The sequence below is a fragment of the Myripristis murdjan genome, chromosome 21 (genome assembly GCF_902150065.1).
Source record: "Myripristis murdjan chromosome 21, fMyrMur1.1, whole genome shotgun sequence".
Classification (NCBI taxonomy): domain Eukaryota; kingdom Metazoa; phylum Chordata; class Actinopteri; order Holocentriformes; family Holocentridae; genus Myripristis; species Myripristis murdjan.
The window spans coordinates 17721629-17726745 of NC_044000.1; the positions used below are offsets into that span (position 1 = coordinate 17721629).

General features: G+C 39.1%; 1 long non-coding RNA gene across 1 annotated transcript; it reads right to left on the bottom strand.

Moving 5' to 3' along the window:
* Positions 1-444: 444 nt before the first annotated feature.
* LOC115380013 (uncharacterized) lies at positions 445-3503 on the bottom strand. The gene is made up of 2 exons (XR_003930288.1): positions 3317-3503; positions 445-1644 (listed from the first exon to the last, which is right to left on the bottom strand). It is a non-coding gene; the product is annotated as an uncharacterized LOC115380013 (long non-coding RNA).
* Positions 3504-5117: the final 1614 nt, after the last annotated feature.

Genomic DNA, 5117 nt, shown 5'->3' on the forward strand with positions numbered 1-5117 from the left:
GATCACTGTCCAAATAAGGAAGACAAAACTGAATTCTCATGCAAGGAAAATGCAATGTGGTTGGAAAAAGAATAGATGATAATTGTGTTTAAACAAAAATGGTTAGGCTGTCCAGATAGTTTGAGCATCATGAAAAAGAGGGATAAATGAACATGTGGGATAATTTTTAAACTGCTCTTCAGATAGATCTCAAAGCAGACTAAAATTAAACCTTATATTCTACACTTCACAGTAACAGCAGAAACAAAGCTGTACCAGCAATATAATTTACCCTTGATCAAAAGGGTGGAGGAAATACTTCATACAAATTCCTGTTTTGTTTCCATAATGCAGCAAATTGTTAAAAAAAAAAAAAATTGCTCAGATTTCACCCAGGTACTGAACACGGAACCTGCTCCCAAAGAAATATATCTGGTAGAAAAGCAGCAACAACTACCAATGTGAGGCTGTGTAAACATTTTATTTTCAAAAATGAGCATACATATAAAACTTAAAACTTAGCAGTGAATGTCATCAGATTTTATACTAAATCAATGCTGACATATTAAGATCTAAAGCATAATGATGTCAACAATAGTCCAAAGAACTCATTTTGAAAGTGACTGTGTGAGGAGGGGGGGGGTACTTGAACATGGCAATTCAATCATTTGAGCTCTTAAGCATATTAGGAAAGATAAAGCAGTGAATATGTCCATATTATCATCAACTTTGAATGTATCCCAGGTATGAATACGAGCCATTTCGCAGGAGATATTACAGCAGAACTATTCCCCACATCCTCAACAGGCCGGGACAAGTGCAATACCAGACAAGCACAGAGCATTGCTACCTCTCCCAACCTGCACAGAAAGGGAATGCTTTGGTCAGATTTATTTCAGTTCTATGATCAGTTTTGCATGGATTTGCACAGCGGTACAGTGATAAGCTGAAAGCAAACCAGCAAAACTAACCAGAGACCCATGTACACATACCATCTCTGCTGCTGTCCATGATGATGCACGCATCTAGAAGTACTTCAAGTGCTCACACTGCAGTAGAAATTCTTAAAACTACCTGCACTATAAGCACTTTAATACTGCTGAAACCTGTCTGCACAAAATTAACAGAGCGGTGGGGGCAACCTAAATGTCAGTCCTTGAGTATGGACTAATATTCACAAAAATAAACTTCAGATGGAGACACAGGCCACCGTCAGTTTTGCATAGATTTGCACAACGTAATTTTTCTTGCAGCGCAACTATGCAAAACTAGCAGAGAACTGCGAGAAAGAACAAAGAACACAAAAACTCAAATAAAACACATTGCTACAGAGCAGATGAATGTCCCAGCCCCTTATGCCAGAAGGAGCACTTAGGGCAGTAGGTGCTAGTCTACTTCACTATCTGCACTAGATGCACCTTAGCATAAGCACTAGTAGCAAAAACCTGCAAAATCAGTGTACAATGAAGCCAGTTACATTGTCAGAATAGTGCTGAAAGTGCCTTCACTGCAGTAGATATAACACTACCTGCACTGTAAGCACTTTGACACTACAGTGACTTTACACAGTCCTGGAGGAAGTTCATTCACAGAGAATGGATCAGGATACCCTTGAGTCCGTAACGAATAAAGCTCCAGATGAAGGTAGGCCTATGCACAGGGGGTCTGCAAAGAGAGAGAGAAAAAAGAAATAACATTGAGTAGTTTGCCAGCACCTTCACATAACAAGGCACTTAGCAGTGTAGGCAACACAGAAGTGGAAAGAAAAAAAAAAAAACATTTAATAACAGGACTGACTTCTTTTTTGCAACAAGTATGTACTCAGTCAGGGTGAGGGGGGCCCCTTGCTAAATAAATAACTGTTTCACATGGTTTGTTGTGCACTAGGCGAACATGATTAAGTACAATTCTGAATACTTTTGAATGCTACTCAATTTAACCATCCATTTGTTTAAAGCGGTGCGCAGGATTTAACACGAAGTCATGACAGTGTCTTTAACAACACCGAGTGGGAAATGTGAGTCTGGCTCAGGACACAAGGTAGTGGCTGCTTGGGGAGAGCAACACTTGCGCTCAAGTCACATCGTTATACCCCTCCCCCACGCACTAACATGGCGCCCAAGAGTCCGCATTTTAGGAATCCACTTACTGTGAGTGGACAAATTGACAACTTAAGTTCTCCGTGTGTAAATACCAGCGCACCTTACACGGGAAATCAGGTGTATATTTGAAACATGCACTGTGGCTGACTGAGCGCACCAAGCGTACGATACGAGCTACTGCAAACTTCACTCAATAATCCACCGCACAACAAGCTAGTAGCACCAGAGGCTCCATAAAAACACCCCGATACAGGCATGTGCTAGCCTAGCGGGCTAGCCGCGTACATGACCAGGCTTTAGTCGCAAGGTAGCCAGCTAAATGAGGTCGCTGCGGACTAAACCAGCATGTCACTAACACCACAAACCACACACACACGTTAACACACAGCACCGGCCAAATGGCTGAAAACACACTGAATGTTAGCTAGCCTGTTAGCCGCTACCCCCTTGCACTGACTTTACCGGAGCCATGTCTCTTAGCTGCCTGGAGAAAGCTATTCACTAAAGAAATAGTGTGATTTTTTTTCTTTTTTTTTTTTTAAACGAATGCCTGCAAACGCAAGGCCACGTTTAAAACCAGACAGCCGCCCAGACGTTGTGACAACAGCAAACTGAGTATCACCACCAAAGCGACTGACAGTGTTGTTCATTAGCAAGTGATGGCTACTCAACGACTTAGCTAGCGTTAGCCAGCTAGCAGCTCGCGGGGTAGCAAAGGCGCGCGGCCTGCTTCAACCCCCCATGTGCTGCTGCTTTGTTCTGGAGGCACTTTTAAGCACTCACGCGCCACTGCGCACAAAATGAGCCACAAACTTCAAATCGTCTCACAGATTGCCGCTGACATGTACAAATGTGAGTGTGACTTGCAAGTAACACTTAAGTCTATAATGCGTAATTTTCCAAGAGTAAGGATGACTTCCCCAAGCTACCGACTTGAGGTGTAGCAGCAACACACGCTTTTCAAATCTCCCTCATTCTCCAACTATGGAGGAGAGGGTGCCATGCGCCTCTTACAACATTGTTTTCAAATGCGGAAACTGGCGATTAAAATATCTTCTGAGACCGTGATTGCAAAACTATGGCTACGCTGTCGGTTTCGCTCCTAACAGTTCACTTTCCAAAACGTTTGCTGCATCTCCCGAAAAGGCTAACAACAGGTTTCTTGTCAATAACATGCGCGTAGTAAGACACTAGCCTCTAAAATCCACCATCTTCACTCACTTGTACAGACTTACCGTTTACTCTCACTGTTTCAGGGATATCTGCAAAAACTACAAAAATACACTTCGGAAATTGTATTACAGCTAGGACATATAATCCAAAAAAACATAACCATGTGCTATTATTTTGATTTGGTAGGAGTTTGGGAATCGTAGTAAGATTGCGAAAGTGGCGCGAGTAGAGCCTGGGTTTAACCATGTGGTGAATGAAGGGCGGCTCCCGAGCAGCGTCGCTAAACCCCAACTCCTTCATTAGCATAAATACACTACTTCCGATTTCTTTAAGTGCGGCTCGCAAGTTTCACCACATGCTTCGTTTTGACAAAATAGCTCAATCTCGATCGCCGGGCGTGAAAATATATAGGCTATGTAATTCTCAAGTAAATCAGGGGCGTCAAATATTAAGAGAGTGTTTACAGGCAACGCAAAACAAACAATCTAAGTAAAGTTAAAGAGGGAAAAAAGTTAGTAATAAAATTAACAAATAATTTCTCATAGGCTGATTCTGCTGATCGGTCGTTGACTGATTTTAAGGTTATATTTATGATCACGATAACCTCTCTGAGAAAAATGCTTCATCTATCCTAACGAAAAAAAACCCACTAATTTATCTGTTTTATTCTTTGAGTGTGAATGCAGTGCTCTAGTGTGTTTACAGTGATCTTCAGGTCTGATTTTTTTTTTTTTTTAAGTGCTTTTAATCTCTCACATATTACTACAGGATTGGGTCTAGGTAATTGTAACTGGGTAACTGTAGTTGCATCATAATAAAGGTGTTGTTTGTATAATATGTGAAAAATAACTCTTAATTATAAGATTACTATCTACAATTTTATGAGGATATTATATTTCCAAGGGGGGTGTTGCAGAGGCTGATGCCAGATGTAATGAGGGAAATTAAATAACTAAATAAATAAACTTAACAACTTAACATAATTGTTTTGATGACTAGGTGTACCAGCAAATAATTAACAGGAGCATTTAGATCATCTAAGAAAACTGCCACATGAAGCATTTAATTTTGGTTTAATGTTGCAGACTAACTTTTCTCAAGTCTTTACACATCATCTGAGTATAATTAAATGCCTCACATTTTTGAAAATTAATTTCTTTTATATAATTTATTTATATAGTTTATTTATTGAGTTCACATATTCTGATCTTCACTTAAACACTTTATTGAGGTGTTTTGAAGGTCTTAGTAATCATAAGAATAATCACTTTTAGAACTTTTCTGTCTGTTTTTGTTTGCATCTCAATATATACAATTAACTGTTCAAATGCAGTGCGTCCTTAGGAAACACTTTAAGGGCCTAAATTGTAACAATAACTACAGTTATAAACATTATATTTCCTGAAAGACATTTAGCAATAATTGCTGGTAAGTGATATGTAAATTTGCTTTTTGTTTTAGTTATGGTAATACTCAGCATAGACATCTTCTTAAAACAGTTTTATTGATTTATTTCCCCAACATTACATAGCACAAAACTTCATGTGGGACATTGCATTGTGCACATACATATTTCTTAGCTATAGCAGAAATTAGTGTGTAGCACTGTGGTAGGCAATAGTTTACACCAAAAGCCACTTGATGTAAGTCAGAATATGAACTTAAAAAGGTGTAATTTGTTTGTTTGTTATTATCAGGCTTCATCTCATTTTGAAGGCAGTACTCCCCATTTTTAGATCTTTTAGGTCTCACCATTGAACTCAATGGAAGGGAGTGTAGTCAGCAGAGAATTGAATAAAATGGATTTAACTATTTCCAACAGTTAAAAAAAAAAAAAAAAAAAAAAAAAAAAAAGCCATAAGC